This window comes from Aquarana catesbeiana, linkage group LG03 (assembly GCF_042186555.1).
Source record: "Aquarana catesbeiana isolate 2022-GZ linkage group LG03, ASM4218655v1, whole genome shotgun sequence".
Classification (NCBI taxonomy): Eukaryota; Metazoa; Chordata; class Amphibia; order Anura; family Ranidae; genus Aquarana; species Aquarana catesbeiana.
Genome location: NC_133326.1, coordinates 415,701,264 through 415,721,464, shown reverse-complemented (window position 1 = coordinate 415,721,464; position 20,201 = coordinate 415,701,264). Strand labels below are relative to the sequence as shown.

The window sequence follows — 20,201 nt, the reverse complement described above, 5'->3', positions numbered from 1 at the left end:
TGCTCCTAACTTTTGGGGCGGATGCCCCCATGCTTCGGCATATATAAATGGTGCATGTATGCCCATCATTAGAAGTGGGTGGATGAAGGGAGGTATTCTAATATTGGGCATACCCACCAATCAATCTCTTTTTTTCGTTCAGCCTGCAGGCTGCATGAAAAAAAAAATTACAATATATGCCCAACAAGGACCAGCAACGTACTGGTAGTGAGTGGTTATTCCAGAATGATGCCTGCAGGTTTAGCTATCATCTTGGTATCATTCTTTTCAGCCAGCGGTCGGCTTTTATGTAAAAGCAATCCTAGCAGCTAATTAGCCTCTAGACTGCTTTTACAAGCAGTGGGAGGGAATGTCCCCCCCTCCCACCGTCTTCCATGTTTTTCTCTGGCTCTCCTGTCCCAACAGAGAACCTGAGAATGCAGCCAGTGATTCCGCCAGCTGACCATAGAGCTGATCAGAGACCAGAATGGCTCCAATCATCTCTATGGCCTAAGAAACCGGAAGCTACAAGCATTTCATGACTTAGATTTCGCTGGATGTAAATACTGTGTGAAAAAAAAATGAAACACCCACCATTTTAATCTGTAGGGCCTTTGCTTTAAAAAAATATATAATGTTTGGGGGGTTCAAAGTAATTTTCTTGCAAAAAAAATAATTTTTTCATGTAAACAAATAGTGTCAGAAAGGGCTTTGTCTTCAAGTGGTTAGAAGAGTGGGTGATGTGTGACATAAGCTTCTAAATGTTGTGCATAAAATGCCAGGACAGTTCAAACCCCCCCCCCAAATTGCCCCATTTTGGAAAGTAGACACCCCAAGCTATTTGCTGAGAGGCATGTCGAGTCCATGGAATATTTTATATTGTGACACAAGGTCCGGGAAAAAGACAATTTTTTTTTTTTTTGCACAAAGTTGTCACTAAATGATATATTGCTCAAACATGCCATGCAAATATGTGAAATTACACCCCAAAATACATTCTGTTGCTTCTCCTGAGTACGGGGATACCACATGTGTGAGACTTTTTGGGAGCCTAGCCGCATACGGGACCCCAAAAACCAAGCACCACCTTCAGGATTTCTAAGGGTGTAAATTTTTGATTTCACTCCTCACTGCCTATCACAGTTTCGGAGGCCATGGAATGCCCAGATGGCACAACCCCCCCCCCCCAAATGACCCCATTTTGGAAAGTAGACACCCCAAGCTATTTGCTGAGAGGTATGGTGAGTATTTTGCAGACCTCGCTTTTTGTCACAAAGTTTTGAAAATTGAAAAAAGAAAAAAAAAATACATTTTTCTTTCCTTTCTTCATTTTCAAAAACAAATGAGAACTGCAAAATACTCACCATGCCTCTCAGCAAATAGCTTGGGGTGTCTACTTTCCAAAATGGGGCCATTTGGGGGGGTTTGTGCCATCTTGGCATTTTATGGCCCTGGAAACTGTGATAGGTAGTGAGGAGTGAAATAAAAAATTTACGCCCTTAGAAATCCTGAAGGCGGTGCTTGGATTTCTGGACCCCGTACGCAGCTAGGCTCCCAAAAAGTCCCACACATGTGGTATCCCCATACTCAGGAGAAGCAGCAGAATGTATTTTGGGGTGTAATTCCACATATGCCCATGGCATGTTTGAGCAATATATCATTTAGTGACAACTTTGTGCAAAAAAAAAAAAAGTTTGTCATCTTCCCGCAACTTGTGGCAAAATATAAAATATAGCTTGGGGTGTCTACTTTCCAAAATGGGGTCATTTGGGGGGGTTTGAACTGTCCTGGCATTTTATGGCCTTCAAAACTGTGATAGGTAGTGAGGAGTGAAATCAAAAATTCACGCCCTTAGAAATCCTGAAGGCGGTGATTGGTTTTCAGGGCCCCGTACGCGGCTAGGCTCCCAAAAAGTCCCACACATGTGGCATCCCCATACTCAGGCGAAGAAGCTAAATATATTTTGGGGTGCAATTCCACATATGCCCATGGCCCGTGTGAGCAATATATCATTTAGTGACAACTTTTTGTAAATTTTTTTTTTTTTGTCATTATTCAATCACTTGGGACAAAAAAAAAACTAATATTCAATGGGCTCAACATGCCTCTCAGCAATTTCCTTGGGGTGTCTACTTTCGAAAATGGGGTAATTTTGGGGGGGGGTTGTACTGCCCTGCCATTTTAGCACCTCAAGAAATGAGATAGGCAGTCATAAACTAAAAGCTGTGTAAATGCCAGAAAATGTTCCCTAGTTTGTAGACGCTATAACTTTTGCGCAAACCAATAAATATATGTAAGACAAAGAGAGGGAGAAGAGCTGGACGCAAAACAAAAAAGACAAAAGTCCCATTAGGTATGGGCATTTTCAACATCAGTGGCATAGATTTGTCAGAGGACGAATTGAGGGTCTTGGATAAGGGCCTCAAATTCGCCCCAGTTCACAATCTTAGCAAGTTTCAGACATACATCAGTTTACAAAAGTTTGTTAGGACTTTAAATATCAAAAGATATTTTCTGTCTAGACCAGGAGAGAGACAGGCTTCCACAGCTAGTTTGGGCATACATTCCAATTTAGCCAATAAGTCGGTGTTCAACCCTCCAAAGAATGATCATAGACACGTAGAGGTCTTCAAAAATATGGTAACAGGTGACCTAGAGGACCTGAAAGTGAGGAAAATAGGCGATCCCGCCTTTCTGAAGAAAGGTATCAGTACTTTAGAAAAGAACAAAGATGTGGTCATTCGATCCACTGATAGGGGGGGGGGGGTTAGTCATCATGAGTAAGTCCTATTACTCAGGAGAGATGGACAGGTTATTGGCTGATAGGAAAACCAGGTATTGAGTAAGGATCCTGTTACACAATTTAGGGATGAATTGGAAGTTCTAGTTTCCTCAGGAAAAACGAGTGGTGTATTGAACAAAAAGGAAGCTTCTTACCTGGTCCCTAGTGCCTGTAGGAGACCGATTATATATTTTTTACCTAAGATTCATAAAGATCCCCAGGCACCTCCAGGAAGACCAATCGTTAACGGCATTGACTCGGTCTCTGCGCGTTTGGGACAATACATTGATTATTTTTTGAAACCCCTAGTATCTACCACCACAGCCTTTTTAAAGAATACTAAACACATCATCCAAATAGTTGAAAACTTGCCGCTTAAGAATAATAGCCTGTTGGTGACAGCTGATGTCGGTTCATTGTATACGATCATTGGACATCATGATGCGGTCCAATCTGTACAATGGGCTTTAGGCAAATCTGATCTTCCCTCCCAATTGCAGTCTTTTATTTTGAAATCATTAGAGTTCTGCCTTGCCAGAAATTATTTTTGGTATGGAGGAAAATTCTTTTTACAAACTCTCGGTGTTGCCATGGGCGCACGTTTTGCGCCAAGTGTCGCAAACATTTTCATGGCATACTGGGAGGAGGAATTTGTCTTTGGTAGCAGACCAATACAACTGGTCTGCTACCAAAGATATATTGATGACCTATTCATGATATGGGAAGGCGATCTTGTTAGCCTCCAATTATTCATGTCTAGGCTCAATGGCAATACCAAAAACATTCGCCTTTCTTGGAATGCTGATGCTTCCTGCATAGCCTTCCTTGATTTAGAAATCTTTAAATAGGATGGTGCTTATAGAACCAGGAACTACTGTAAACCAACAGATCGGAATGGTTACATTCCTTTGGACAGTTGTCACCATAATTCATGGTTGCTCAACATACCCAGAGGACAATTTATTCGCCTTTGGCGTAATTGTTTTCTGGATAGTGATTTCTTCTCGCAAACCAATGATATGGCGGAGAAGTTTATACAGAAAGGTTACACTCAGGCACACATATCAGATGAATTGGCTAAAGTGGGCACTATCGATCGATCGAATTTGGTAGCAGATTCTAACAGAAGTAAGAGTATTGATCAAAATGCGCCTCAATATAGGATCATTTTGGATTACAATATTCAATACAAAAAAGTTGAAAAAATCATTCTTAAACACTGGGATATTTTAAAGAAGGATAATGTATTAGGTCCAACTCACCCTGCTCGCCCGTGATTTGTTTACAGGAGACCACCTACCTTAAGGGACATTATAGCCCCTGGGGTAGTGGATCCTCCTGTGTTCAAGGAAAATAGAATGTTTAATTTTATGTCTGGTTTTTATTCTTGTGGTAAATGTCCAGCCTGCAAGCAATGCAAATCTAATCTCAAAAGGAGGAAAGAATTTACAGCTACTGCTACTGATAAAAAGTATCAATTTAGGAATTTAATCACCTGTGATACTGTGGGGGTAGTTTACATGCTCCAGTGCGAATGTGGTCTCTAGTATGTTGGTAGAACCTCTAGACCTATGGGAATTTGCATAAGTGAGCATGTAAATAATATTAAAAGAGGCCTCAAGACACATTATGTGTCTAAACATTTTAGGTTATGTCACAACAGAGATCCTAAAAAACTCCAATTTTGGGGGATAGAGAAAGTGACAAAACATTGGAGAGGTGGCAATTTTATTAGGCAGCTTAGCCAGAGAGAATCTTTATGGATACATGAGACATGGGTAGCTGTTCCGAGAGGCTTGAATGTTGAGTTTGACCTCAACTGTTTTATTTCGGATAAATAAACAGTTATTTTTGGTGTTTTAGCCATGTACATCTATTTCATGAATATATGTTTTTAAAAATTCTTTTTATGTTTAAAAAGGTTTTTTGTGCTATATCATGATTTTTTTTATATTGTATTAAAATTTACTTAATGTAACGAGAATGCTGCGGGTGCACACAGGTAATTGTATATAGTTTTAATATATATAATTCTTTTAGAAAAGTATAAGTGAAGGTTTTGATTTAACTTCCCTTTTCTAAATTGAATTGGTTGAGACAGATTTAAATTGCTAATTTGCACGTTTTTAGACATTTTTGAGACTACTATTTAGTGGTAACGTTCCTTATGTATGAGACGACGTAGCCCATTATTTTTTCCTTTTTTTATTAGCTTTTAATTGGTCTCCGTCAGGTCTGGGGTTAGTGTCTCCATATAGCGATTCCTGCATATGTTGATGTTCCGTTTCCGGGAACTTAACACTCCCCATTGACAGGCGGCGGCTATTTTAGAGGCCAGGGTGACTCACATACTCCACCCTCGCTGACGAAGTCCGGATGGACGTAACGCCGCGTACGGGGGCGGAGTTTACCTGTGACGTCACCCGCAGCCTTCTCAGCTGTTCGGACGCGAACAGTCTGGGTTTTAACTGGATGATTCATTGTATTGAACGACTGCGCTTTTTCAAGTTGCGCTGTAGTGCTGTCTAATTTAACTCTGCTTTGGAATCCTTTAATAAACTGATATACAGTATACTCTTAGAGATCTCCCTTTTTTCTATTCTTGGGGAACTGCACCGAATATTTCACCAAACACTGCACTGAGGATTTTACAAGGCATCTACAGAGTGATTTGATTCACTGTTTCCAGCTTGTATGAGATTACTGGTGGATGTGGGTATTGTCCAAGAGATCCAGGCCGTTACCATATCTTTGTGAACCAGGCTCATTTGACCTCCTATAATTTAGAGGTCCATCACGTCCGGTAAGCGCATTTTCCTATTGGTTTGAATATAATTGGTGCTTGTGAAGAATTACATCGGTGTCTGCTCCATCAAGACTTTTTTGATATTGTCTATAAGATCTGTAGGACTTTTATCTTTTATTTGTTATTGCGCTGCACTTATTTTTTATTTAATGTATTCTTTAGGTTGGTGAATCCTTTAGTGTTCAGCTTGCATTTTTTATTTTAATAGTTATTTTTGCGCTGATTGTTCATAGTTTCTAAATATATGTATATATGGATTTTTTTTATAACAAAAAGTAGAAAATATCGTTTTTTTTCAAAATTTTCGGTCTTTTTCTGTTTAGAGCGCAAAAAATAAAAACCGCAGAGGTGATCAAATACCATCAAAAGAAAGCTCTATTTGTGGGAACAAAAAGGTCACAAATTTCGTTTGGGTACAGTATTGCATGATCGCGCAATTAGCAGTTAAAGCGACGCAGTGCTAAATTGTAAAAAGTGCTCTGGTCAGGAAGGGGGTAAATCCTTCCGGGGCTGAAGTGGTTAACATGTCTGCGGTAGGAGTCCAGGGAGGAAGAAAAGATGAGAATGTCATCTAAGTAGACTATGATGAACAGATCCAAGTAGTCCCGGAAGACATCTTTTATGAAATACTGGAAGGTTGCAGGGGCGTTGCATAGTCCAAAGGGCATCACCATGTACTCAAAGTGCCCGAAGCGAGTGCGAAAAGCTGTTTTCCACTCATCCCCTTTTCGAATACGAACCAGGTTGTAAGCCCCTCGGAGATCTAATTTGGTGAAAATAGTAGCAGTCCCCAGTCTCTGGAATAACTCTGGTACCAAGGGGAGAGGGTACCGATTTTTAACAGTTATTTTATTGAGTTCCCGGTAGTCTATACAAGGGCGAAGAGAGTGATTCTTCTTCTCTACAAAAAAGATGCCTGCGCCTGCTGGGGATGTGGAGGGCCAAATGAAACCCTTTTTTAGGTTCTCATCGATGTACACTTTCAGTGCTCCTTGCTCCAGCTCAGTCAAAGGAAAAATCCTGCCAAAGGGGACTTCGACTCCGGGAAGGAGCTTGATGGGGCAGTCGTAGGCCCGATGAGGAGGAAGGGTTTCAGCCCCTTTTTTACTAAAGACATCCAAAAAGTCTTGGTAGACCTCCGGGACCGACTGGCTTAGCTCAGAATTGGTGTTTAGACATAACAGAGCAGGGGATTCACAAGAGTCCTTCAGAATGCAGAACTGTTGGCAGCACTGAGAGGGAAACGTAACTTCTCCGGTGACCCAGTTTATAGCAGGGTTTTGGGCTTGTAGCCACGGCATGCCAAGAATAATAGGAAACAAAGGAGAAGCAGTGATGTCCAGGCAAAGTATTCCTTGGTGCAAGTTGAAGATGGTGACTGGAAGGGGAGTGGATTCTTGTATAACTGGCCCAGATTTTATTGCGGACCCGTCGGCCAGGTGAATAGAGAGTCCATGGGCCTTGTATCACAGTGGGATCTGGTGTTTAGCTGCAAAAGATGAGTCCAAGAAGCAGCTACAAGCCCCGGAGTCAATGATAGCGGGAACCTGTAAAGTCTTTCCTGGAAGCTGCAAAGATATAGAAAGAGTCAAGTGAGAGGAAGTCTTAGGCCAAGCAGTCACATCATCAGAGGAGACAGACAGGCACTTACGGAGTTTATTAGGACAGTTCCTGACATAGTGTCCAGGTTCCCCACAGTACAGACACAGGTTATTAGCCCGGCGATGTTGGCGTTCCTCCATCCTGAGAGAGGGGCGGAGGACTCCAAGTTGCATGGTCTCAGAGGTATCAGGTGTAGCAGCTGGACTAGAGGTGGGTGCAGGATGAGTATAGCTGGGGACCCTAGGTAACATCCAGGTTGGGCGAGTGGGCCCAGCACCTCTTTCTGCTCTTCGCTCCCTCAACCGTCGGTCAATCTGTATAGCAAAGTTGATCAAGGCATCCAGAGTCTGAGGAATTCCCACTCAAGCCATCTTTTAAGGGATCGGAGAGCCCCATACGGAACTGGTAGTGGAGGGCAGCGTCATTCCAGTCCGTGTCTGCACATCATCGGCGGAATTCCGCAACATAGTCCTCTACTGCCCTACGCCCTTGTTGAAGGGTGTGCAGGGCGGCTTCTGCGGTTGCAGAAAGCTGTGGGTCCTCATATAGTTGGGCCATTGTGTCAAAAATGGTAGTTAAATTAGTCAATGCCTCGGCTTTCAGTTCCAGAAGGCGGTGAGCCCATGTTTGAAGGTCATCCAGGAGTAACGAGATCACAAAACCCACTTTAGTGGCTTCAAGCTATAAGGTGCGAGGCTGAAGGGCGAAGTACAGTTCACATGAATTCCAGAATGCCCTGAATTTACTTTGTTCCCTGGAAAACTTTTCAGTAGTGGGAACTCTTGGTTCAGGAGGCAGCATAACTACTGTAGGAGACGTAGTACTGCTAGCAGAAGTAGATGGCAGGGAAGGCCCCTGAGTTACAGTGGGACCAGACAGTACTTGGACCCGTTCTTCCAGACGTGTATATCTTTCCTGGAGACTCTTAACAGCCTGTGTAAGGCCGGCCAGGTGCATACAAAGTTCTTCCATAGGAGAGGCTCCCTGCTCGGGCTCGGTCATGGCTGTCTGCTACTGTCGCGTACCTTGTGGACGAGCCCGACTTGCAGAGGATGGCCTCTCTTGCGGCTCTGACTCGAGGGCCCTGGTAGGATATACAGGAAGCACAAGAGTCAGGAGTGGCATGAGTGCCTGGCAGGATCAACAGCAGGAAGTGGGTCTGGAACTCAGGAAGCACTGTGCAGTAGAACTTCAGACTGAGCTGGAGGGTAGGCTGGCACCTGCAAGGAGCTGGATCAGCAGACTGGTGCAGCAGACTGGAACCAAACAGCAGACTGGAGCTGGATAGCAGACTGGAACTGGACGGCAGACTGGAACCACACAGCAGACTGGAACTGAAGTCAGTATACTAGGCTGGAGAGTCAGACAAGCCGGATCGATAGCCAAGCGGACTGTGGATAAGCCGGAGGGTCAGGCAGAAGAGTGGTCAGAGAAGCCGGGGTCGGATGCAGGCAGAAGACGGGGATGGTCGGAGACAAGTCAGGATCAGATACAGGCAGATAACAAGGATCATCAGGAACAAGCCGGGTCTTTAAAACAGAAACAGGTTCTCAAGGATCAACACACGTAACGCTGTAGAGCAGACAGCAAGCTCCCCGTGTGACAGCTAGGTTTAAATAGCCCGCCAGGCGCACGCGATCGCGCAACTGCACGCACAGGACGCCTGTTACTGGCAGGATCTTCCTGACACTCGGTAGGAGCCAGATTGGCATGCTTCATGGGTATCTGGACAGCAAGTTGTGCAGATTGTTGGGTGAAGGTATCAGTCACTCATGGTCATTTCAGGAGATTCCTCGCTGCTGCTTCTCCGGACCAGATTCCCCACAAAACCAGGTGGGCGGTTACAATACACACAGACACTTCAGACCCAGGATGTCATCAACCAGGTTCCATTCATAGAAAAATATACAGGTTTCTATTCAACGCTGTTTGTGGTTTGCGAAGGATGGTGGCTGTGTCCAGTTGCAGATCTGAAGAGCTTGAACTGTTTTACCCTCTTAGGGAACTTTAAGACAGAGTTTATTCAAACAGTGCAGCCAAATGTAGATGCTATTGCTGGATCTTCAGGATCCTATCTTCACATCTCAAGTTTTTTCCTTCTTTCCAAAATATGTATTGCGATCAGTCAGATGCATCTTCAGTTTAACCACCTACCTTTTGGCCTGTGCTGTCTCTGAGAAATGTTTGCAAAAGTTCTCAGTGCCATATGAGCTCCAGAGAATAGCGTCTCTGGGTTCACCAGTACCTGGACGACATTCTTCTTCTAAACAGAGGTCTGAAATAATTGCTGACGCACCAAGAGATCCTCATACACACCCTGCAGAGATATGGCCAGATCATTAAGTCAAAAAAAAACAACTCTCTCTGACCCAACAGTTGGTGTACATGGGGGACTCTGCCAATTCCTCTGTTTTGCTTGCTCCAGAGGAAACGGGGACAGTCAGCAAGAGAATTCTAAAGAAAGTGGCCTCCACTTGTTTGACAGCTTCTCAGTGCCTTAATCTTTTGAGCATAATGTCATCATTCCTTGGGTGCACTGGCACCTGTGCCAGTTTCAGCAGGGATTCTTAGTGCAATGGAGGAAACTGAATATAGCACAGTTAATAACAGTGTCACTCAGTATGAGTAGGAGTCTGCAGTGGTGGCCAAAGAGAGAGACCTTGAGGAAGTTGCGTCCCGTTTAAGCCGTTAGACTGGACCACTGTTATGAATCATGTCGGCAAGACAGCCTTGGAGGTGCATTGGGAGGGACTGTCGTTTCAAGGCAAGTGGAGATTCCCAACCAAAGGGGTAGTCTCAAATGCGCTGGAAGATCAAGCACCCTTTTTAGCACTATTTGACCTTGCTACAAATAATCAAGGGAAGACCAGTCTCTCTGTAGTTGATCAGCAGGGCAGTGGTTGCCTATATTCAACACCAGGGAGGAACTTACAGAAATATGTTATTGAGAGAGGTGAAACCCATAATGCCTGGGGCAGAAAATCACCTACATATTCCGAGAGCAGTTTACCTTCCAGAGAAACTGAACACACAGGCAGACCGACTATCATGCAAGCTTCTCAGATCACGAGTGGGCCTTACTCCCCAGATCCTCTCCCTGCTGTGCTGGTCCACATGTGGGGCCTACCACAGACAGACCTCTTCGCTTCCCACAGCAATAACAAATTTGGGTGATATTTAACATGATTTCTGCACCCCCAGGCAGAGGGGACAGATGCTCTGGTCTCTCCCTGGAACTGCAATCCAGCCTATATATTTTCTCCAACATCTCTCATATTGAGATGCCTCTTGAAGCTGTCGAGAGAGAACATGGTAGTCATAGCCATTCCTCCATATTGGCCATGAAGACCTTGGTTTTCCCTGGACATTCACTTCAGGATACAGCAGCCAATTCCCCTCTTGTGGATGCAAGCATGGCGGCTGAAAGGGGAGGCTGGAGAACCTAGGTTGCTCCAGAATGATCTCTACTTTGTTGAGTGCTAGAAGACACTCTGCTAACAACATCTTTGCCAAAATCTGAAACAAGTTTGCATTTTTCTTGGCAGGGCGAGACTTTGATCCTACTCCACCTCTGGTGGCAGCCGTTCTGCACTTCCTCTGTAGAGAGGTATCATGGTTGTCCCAGCATATCTTTCCAAACATTACAGAGTAGACCCAGATGCCTTGACAGTAGTGGACTGGAGGAGAGACTATTTAGTCTCCTGTCCCATCCTGATTGAAAAATGTATTTGGCAAGCAGAATCCACCCTAGCAGCTAATTCTTTATCACTAGTATGCTGCCATATTGGTGTCAGGAAAACATAAAATTGTATCAAATATTTACCGTAATTTTCCTTTCCTGACGCCAAACTGTTAGGAATGTAGATTGTCTAGGCTTATTTTTAGACCCTCGATAACTCTGCATAAGGTGTACCTTACAATCCCCACAGGCCTGTGAGATTAGCCCATTGAGACAATGATAAAAAAACAATGACAAAGTCTCGCCGAGCAAATCTAAAAGTTTATTCTGTCTCAATGAATATAAAGGGGGTTTTCAGAAAGCACAGCCCCCTGAACATTATCCAATATTATCCAATTAGATACAAAGATATTTTATGACAAACCCGAAACTCAGCAAAAGCGTTCATTTCTGGGAAATCACGTGCTTTACAAGAAATGTGAAGTAACTTATGAGAAACGAATCTAGAAGGAAAGATAACAAGAACAATGAACAGTACATGCAGCTGTCTGTAAAATAGAGTACAGGATAAAACACAAAATGGAAACTGATTATTGTAAAATGGATATGGTTAAGCTCAACATGCCTTCACTCCCCTCTTAGATCATATAAGATGATCTCTACATTCTATCCAGTGTTCTAGTACTTCTTTGGGATTGTGGCATAGATTGCCTGATGTTTCTTCATGTATGTCATGTAGGATAGAACCTTATCATCAGGAGATTGAATGCGTGCAATTATGCAGGTACAACACTTAAAACAGAGGTAAAGAATCAGAACAAGGATAAATATCATAACAATGACAAGGACAATGTCTTTTAACCATGAAAATACACCTCCAAACCCAAACCCTGCATTGTCAAATGGGCTCCACATTTTAGCAATGTCCCTAGCTTCCTGCTGGAGCTGGCCTACTTCTTTTCGGTGTTGTGCAATAATATCATAGTCAGGCACCTTGGTACTTGTGTTAGAGATCCAAGTACAGCTTTCGTAGTCCTCAGTCATTTCACATAAATATGTGAGAGCTGCACTCATGCTTTCTATAGCTAACTCATGTAGTTCTAGCTGTTTTCTAATTGCTCTAGTTTCTATGTTTAACATAGCAATGTCATCTGAATTCCTCTCCATTATCTCATCCAATATACTTGAATAATTGTTCAACCTCAGCTTCTCCTGCTGCCCTCTCCCATGGTGGTCTCCATTGGACTCACTCCTCCAGACCCAACAGACAGAAAGGAGGTGGAGTTGGCTTCCTTCTGTCCCCACAAAGCACCTTCCAAGTCCTTACTGTCCCTCCCTCTCTATCCCTCTCTTCTTTCGAGATGCACTGTATTCGTCTGTTTTCTCCCATTTCTCTGAGGATTGCAGCAATTTATAGGCCTCCAGGACCGGTATCGCGCTTCATTGATGACTTTGCTGCCTGGCTACCCTACTTTCTCTCCTCTGAAATACCCACCATTATTCTTGGTGACTTTAACATTCCTGTCAATGTCAACAGCCCAACTACAGCTAAACTTCTCAACTTAACCTCATCTTTTGACCTAACCCAATGGACACATACTTCCACTCACTCCAATGGTAATACCCTTGACCTTGTATTCTCCCATCTCTGCAACCCTGGCAACCTCACCAACACCCCCTTTCCTCTATCTGATCACAACCTCATTACTTTCACTGTATCCTTGCCTCCAACCACCCATCCCTCCAAGCAGCAAACAATTACTTGTAGAAACCTTCGCCACTTTAACCCTTCTCTTCTCTATTCTGCTACTGACAACCTATATGACATAATCTCTCCCCTGTCCTGTCCTGACCTGGCCACTTCTGTCTACAACAGTTCACTCTCATCATCACTAGATGCACTTGCTCCCCTAACCACACGCAGAATTAGGCCCCGACCGTTACAACCCTGGCAAACTGACAACACTAGAAATCTCAAGAGACATTGCCGTGCTCTTGAACGACTGTGGCGTAAAACCAAATGCCTGCAAGATTTCACCCTATATAAATCTGCCCTTCTAAAATACAATTCATGCCTCCATGCTGCCAAACAAGCCTACTTTGTCTCTCTTATTAATTCCTTGTCATCCAGTCCCCGTCGGCTCTTCTCAACCTTTAACTCTCTGCTTCGTCCACCACCCCCTCTACCCACTAACTCACTCACTGCCCAAGAGATTGCCAATCACTTCAAAGACAAGATCAATGCAATTCGTGAGGACATCTCCACTGTGCGTACATCTTCCCCACCCATCATACCTTGCCCAGCAGCACATTCAACCCTCTCCTCTTTTGAATTGGCTACTACGGAAGAGGTTACAAAAATTTTCTCGAATGCCCACCTAACCAATTGTCCCTTGGATCCTGTTCCCTCACAACTACTACGGTCACCCTCTTCTTCTATCCTATGCTCCCTCACCCACATCTTCAATCTCTCCCTTTCTAGTGGCATTTTCCCCTCCCCTCTAAAACACGCACAGATCACTCCCATTCTTAAAAAGCCCTCACTGGACCCTACCGACCTGAACAACTTAAGACCCATCTCATTACTCCCATTCACCTCTAAACTTCTAGAACGCTTAGTCTACAACCGTCTTAGCTCCTACCTCAATGAAAATAACCTTCTTGACCCCTTACAGTCTGGCTTTCGCTCGCAGCACTCCACGGAAACTACCTTACTAAAACTCACTAACGATTTACTAACTGCTAAAACCAACAGCCAGTACTCCATACTCCTACTACTTGACCTCTCTGCGGCCTTTGATACTGTTGACCACCCGCTCCTTCTCAATAAACTACATTCCCTTGGCCTCCGAGATTCTGCTCTATCCTGGTTCTCTGGCTATTTATCACAGCGCTCCTTCAGTGTCACCTACAACTCTGTCTCCTCCTCTCCATTGCCCCTTTCTGTGGGGGTCCCCCAAGGCTCGGTTCTTGGACCCCTTCTCTTCTCTATCTACACCACCTCCCTTGGTCACCTAATAACTGCCCACGGCTTCCAATACCACTTATACGCTGATGACACCCAAATCTATCTGTCTACTCCTCACCTCACTCCTTCAGTCTCCTCTCGCATTACTAACTTACTAACTGACATATCAGCATGGATGTCGCACCACTTCCTTAAACTAAATCTCTCTAAAACTGAGCTATTAATATTCCCCCCCGCCCGTGCCCCCCTCCATGACTTTTCCATCAAAATCAACAATGCAACCATCAGTCCCTCCCCTCACGCCAGGGTACTAGGTGTAATCCTAGACTCCGACTTGTCATTTCAGCCTCAAATCCAATCATTGTCAAAAGTTTGTAGAATTCACCTCCGCAACATCTCTAAAATTCGCCCTTTTTTAACAAATGAAACCACCAAGCTCCTCATTCACTCCCTTGTTATCTCTCGCCTTGACTATTGCAACTCCCTTCTCATTGGCCTACCGCTCCATAGGCTATCCCCTCTTCAGTCTATCATGAATGCTGCTGCCAGACTTATCCACCTTACCAACCGCTCAGTATCTGCCAACCCTCTACTTCAATCCCTACACTGGCTCCCAATCACCCAGCGAATTAAATTCAAAATTCTAACCACAACATACAAAGCCATTCACAACTCTGCCCCAAGCTACATCACTAATCTTGTCTCCAAATATCACCCAAATCGTCCTCTCCGCTCTTCTCAAGACCTCCTGCTTTCAAGCTCTCTCATCTCCTCCTCCCATGCTCGTCTCCAGGATTTCTCCAGAGCCTCTCCCATCCTCTGGAACTCGCTACCTCCATCTATCCGGCTAGCCCCTACTCTTGCTACCTTCAGGCAATCCCTGAAAACTCATCTCTTCAGGAAAGCCTATCACGTCTCCAACTAATCTCCTACCACTTCCACCAGCTCATTCCCCACAGTTACAACCTTTTGTACCACCTGCCCCACCCTATTAGATTGTAAGCTCTTCTGAGCAGGGCCCTCTTAATCCTATTGTATTGTATTGTATTATATTATAACTGTATTGTCTCCCTTTTATATTGTAAAGCGCTGCGTAAACTGTTGGCGCTATATAAATCCTGAATAATAATAATAATAATAATAATAATAACCTTTTCATCATGTCTATACCCCATCCTGTCCAAGAAGGAAACCATGCCCAGGCCATATCTTGTTTATAGAACAATTCCCTTTTGTTGCGGTGTTTGAGGGGGTATCTGGGGTGTATACTGGCCTCTAGGGGATGTCCCCTTTTATCATCCCCTACCACTCCCATGACAGGTACCAAGGATGCAAGATAACACCATCCCTTAACATGGAGGGGCACCCAGGGATAACACACTTTCCCACAACATACATAGATACTTTGTCCTAATGCAAAAGGTCTCTTAGCAACAATCTCGTGAGTGTACTTGTCCTGTGTTGCGATTATAAATTGGTGGAATATATCATGTACATTATCAGAGAAGGAGGAAAAGTTATGCAAAGTACGGTTTAGCTTTGGGTCAGATACTTGAAGCAGTGAGAAGGCATCCTTGGCTCTGTCCCTGCATTCGCACATGGAGATGATAAATATTGACCTGCTACAAATGGAGGGGTTAGTCTGTGTCTCGTTCCCAAAATTAAAACACCAATCAGGGGAATGACTTTTACCTGCTATTGGAAAGGTAACAGTGTTGTTTATGTACAGAGTGGATATGTTAGTTAAGAAGACAGGCGGAGTCTCATTGAGGAAGGAGGAAATATTTAAAGGGGAATTCGGGCAGTGCTAGGATGTAATTTGCTACATATCCAACATTCTTCATACCCTGATTTTTGAGCATAAGCATACTTAAATTTTAGCAAAAGCATCTTATCAGTAAAACTATCTCCAATTTCTCTCTTTGTTCTAGCTTGTGTCACTTTAGTTTTTTCTTTTGTGTGTGTTCCCACAGATACTTTTAATTGCACCCAAATCTTCAGGGTGGTAGATACAGTTAGTGATGATCCAGGTGGGCAGGAACGCTATCAGAGAGATCAGGATCAGGAGGCAAAATGCCTTGCCAGAAGTCTGTGGTGAAATAAGCGAGGTCATCTTCTCTGGCTTGACCTGCTTTCCCAGGAACTCCTCCTTCGTCTGCTTGGACTTCTGCTTGAGGGCCTCCTTTATCCAAGGTCTCCTTCCTGCTCCTAAGGCTTTGGGCAACCTTTGTTACTCGGCTGGCATGGATCCATGACTGGCAGTTTTCCACTAGGATGGCTGTTCTGGTCACTGCAACCACTGTAGTAGGAGGTCCAAAGGGATACTCTTGCTTCTTATTTCTGTTCAGCTGTTGGACTACCACGGTGTCTCCCACCTTGAAGGGGTGAGTAGCTTCCCGTGAAGAAAAAGGAGAGGTGCGAGCAATATTTCTTTCGACTGTATCCAATGTTTCAACCAGTTTTCGTACATATTCTTCCTGTATTAAGTCTAAATCTTCCTTTTCTATCATTAAAGGTGCTCTGGCCCATGGGGTGGGGAAAGGTCTACCCATCAAAACTTCAAAAGGTGAATACCCTGTTGTTTTGGAAGGGGTCATTCTTATTTCTGCCAGGACTGCTGGGAGGACCTTTTTCCAGTTGGCAAAGGTTCCTCCTGTGGCCTTTCTTATTTTGTCTTTTATTGTTCTGTTCATTCTTTCTACTATCCCTGAGCTTTGAGGGTGGTAGGGAATGTGAAACTTCCATTCTATCTTGGGAGTTTTTACCAAGTCCTGGCAGACCCTGGCCATGAAAGCTGGACCATTGTCTGAGTTTATTTGAAGTGGGCATCCCCATCGAGGAATGATTTCCTGAGTGAGGATCCTCACTACTGTTTGTTTGTTTCAACCCATCTTGAGAACATGTCCACAATTACCAAAAGATATTCCTGTCTTTTGCCTAGTTTGGGCATGTGTGTGAAGTCCATCTGCAAATGTGCAAAAGGAGTTGTTGGATATATCAGGTGTTCATGTTTGGCCTTGTGTGTGATGTTTGGATTGTTCCTGATACATGTAATGCATCTTGATACATAATCCTTTACCAGCAAGATGCATTCTGTGATATAAAAATCTCTACTCAGAAGATCAGCCGTGACCTGTATACCTGCGTGGCCTATTCCATGGTACTGTGAGATGAAGAGTGATGCACTTGCCGTTGGTATACATGGTTTCCCCTCTTTGCAGAGAAGTCCAGTTTTTGTATCTTTCTGCACACCCTTTTATCCCGGTCCCTTAACTCATAATTTGATGCATAATCCTGGAGATCTGCAAGTGACTGTACAAGTGGGGATAAGTCAGGTATCAGCATAGCCATTTGGATATCTGCTGTCTGTGAGATAGCAGCTTGTTTAACAGCAAGGTCAACCAGAGCATTTCCCCTGGCTATCTCTGTCTGTTGGCCTGTATGTGCTCTGCAATGTACTATAGCCAGTGTTTTAGGTAGCTAGATAGCTTTTAGCAGTGACATTACCAAAGAAGAATGTGAAATGTTCTTTCCATCTGCTGCCACAAAGCCATGCCTACTCCATATCACACCGAAGTCGTGTACCATGCTGTACCTGATTGATATGGGACAGGCTTGGCCTCAAGTATAACATCTGGAAGCTGCACAACTGCATACCCTGCATGGTATGTGTGATCATTTGGCCTAGAGCAAGAACCATCTACAAAAACATTCTGTGTGTCTGGCAGTGCTGTGGAAGATAAATCAGACCTGGGTGATGTGTCTTGGTGAATGAGGTTTATGCAGTCATGTTGTGGCACAACCTCATCCTGTTCTCCTTTTAATCCTAAAAGGGCTTTTAAAATTGGTGCTGGGCCTGCAGTGGGAGAAGCATATTTGATGTGCAATTTTGGATCGGACAGCAAAATCACCTTATATCCACTCAACCTCTGAGCAGACATGTGCTGTGTATGTACATTTTTCAACAGGATTGACACATTGTGGGTGGTGAGAAGTGTGGTGTCGTCCCAGAGTGAAAGAAGTGGCCATCTCAACCACCATCGCACAGGACGCTAGAGCTCTGAGACACGCGGGCATTGAACCTGCACAGGGACCATATTTGAGAAAAAAGCTACAGGGCGCAGTCTCCCACCATGTTCCTGGGCCAGTACTCACGCCATGGTTCTGCAATTTGCCCTGGCAAACAAGTGAAACATCTTGCCATATTCAGGGAGGCCAAGGCTCGGGCTGACAACCATTGCACATTTCAACATGGCAAAAGCATTTAACATTTCATCAGACCATTTTACAGTATCAGACATTACAGAGAGGGTTGCTTGTCTCAATATATTGTCATAGAAAGAACAGTCAAGTATCCATTGGCGGCAGTAACCAATCATTCTAAGAAAGGTAAGCATGTCTTTCTGTGGGCGGGGCAGACCAACTAGAGCGACTGACTTTCCTAACTCCCGGAGACAGCACAAACCCTAGGTACTCAACCTCCTGTTTACACCATTGTAACTTTCCTAACTCCTGGAGACAGCACAAACCCTAGGTACTCAACCTCCTGTTTACACCATTGTAACTTTTTCTTAGACACTTTGTGACCACATGCATGTAACCATTTCAATAAAGACAGGCTATCAGCTCGGCAGTCCTCCTCTGAAGAACTACAAATCAAAAGATCATCAACATACTGCAACAGTACAGAACCATGAGGGGCAGTCCAAGGCCCAAGGGTGGCTTGGAGTACTATAGAATAGACCACAGATGAGTCTATGTAACCCTGCGGCATTCTACACCAGGTAAACTGACGTTTTTTAAAGCAAAATGCAAAGATTGGCTGTGTCTCCTCATCCACAGGGACGCTAAAAAACGCATTCGATAAATCAATCACTGAAAAATACTCTGCATCGGATGATATGGCGGTAAGTATTGATGGCACATCAGGCACTATTGGAGCAATCGGTACCACTAGGCTATTGATGGCCCTTAGGTCTTGTACGAACCTATAGTCACCATTTGCCTTTGCCTTTGACATTTGTTAATGGGAGTATTGTAGGGCGAGATAATTTCCCTTAAGATTCCTTTCCTTAAGAAATCCTCGACTATTGGCTATAAGCCATCCTCCTTTTCTTTTGATATGAGGTATTGTCTGTGATATATAGGCTGGGCCCCTGGTTTTAAAGTGGCTTTGTAAGGTGTACAAGGGATAAATCCCACATCCAGTGAATTTTTTGCCCAAACTGCCTCCTCTATTCCTCCTTCAATCACATCTTCTGTGAAGGAGATGGATGGAAAAAGGGTGAGGATGTTTATTCTATCAGATTCTACATATAAACCTCCTTGCTTTGTAACCTTCATTGTAATTCCCAGTTTTCCTAGTAAATCTCTGCCCAAGAGATTCACCAGACAGCCAGGTATTATTCTGAAACATTCGGGTCAATGGTTGTAAAGGGGTGGGGTTTTAAAAGAGAATGCGCATGTTATACTGAACAAGTCCTGCCTCTTGTGTCCAAACTTCTATACATTTTTTCCAGAATTCTAACACAGATTCTGCTGGCTTTTGTTTGCAAGCTGGTAGGGAAGATTTGTTGCTGCGTGTCCTCATGTGATGAGGTCCTTATCTGGTTGTGGAATGTAAGAGGGAGGAGGCGGGGCACATGGTACAAGCATAGAGAAGGTTGATTTAACCCTTAATTTACCATCCCATGACTCTGCTAAACCCATCGTGGACAATGTTTGGGCTAGGATGCTATAGGGAGCCTCGGTCCAGCCGAGTATCTCCACAGCATGCATTTTTAATTTCATCTTTATTTTTCTTTCTAAACAAAAATGTCAATAAGGACTCCTTATGGCCAGAGTTCCCCTGATCACAAGCAAGCTTTGTACGTTATTACTTTTCTTATGTTTATAACCAAACAATTTTTATTTACATTTCAAATTTTTGGCAGAGTGCCAACAGGTTCAAACAGTGCCTTCAATTACAAGTACTAATGCAGCAAACAATTCCCCACTATCTATTACGGTTAGTGAGATATTAGCACTTGAACCCTGTTGGCAAAAATTCAAAATTTGCACCTGACTTCAGATGTCAGTAGCAAAAATAATTATTCAAATAGCATGTTTTGATCAAAAGTTATCCTCAGAATATCCTGCCAACTACAATACGATACAGGTTATATCTTAAACTTTAGAGTTAAAGCATTCATATGTAAATAATTAAAAGTAAGAATCAATACATCACCGGATATTGTAGCATCACTCTACGTTTCATTATAACACAGTGCAGTGGAAAGGTGTCGTCTTACCTTACGACACTTGACAAATTCCACACAGACAAATTACAAATTAACTTATGACCGCTACGCAATAGGAGGATAAAGCAAAGAGATCAGGTTTTGTC

The 20,201-nt window shown here is 43.7% G+C and overlaps 1 protein-coding gene across 3 annotated transcripts in view; it reads left to right on the top strand.

Moving 5' to 3' along the window:
• The window catches only part of KCNIP1 (potassium voltage-gated channel interacting protein 1), a 586,554-nt gene that overhangs the window by 61,895 nt on the left and 504,458 nt on the right, over positions 1–20,201 (top strand). The gene's annotated exons all lie outside the window — the stretch shown is intronic.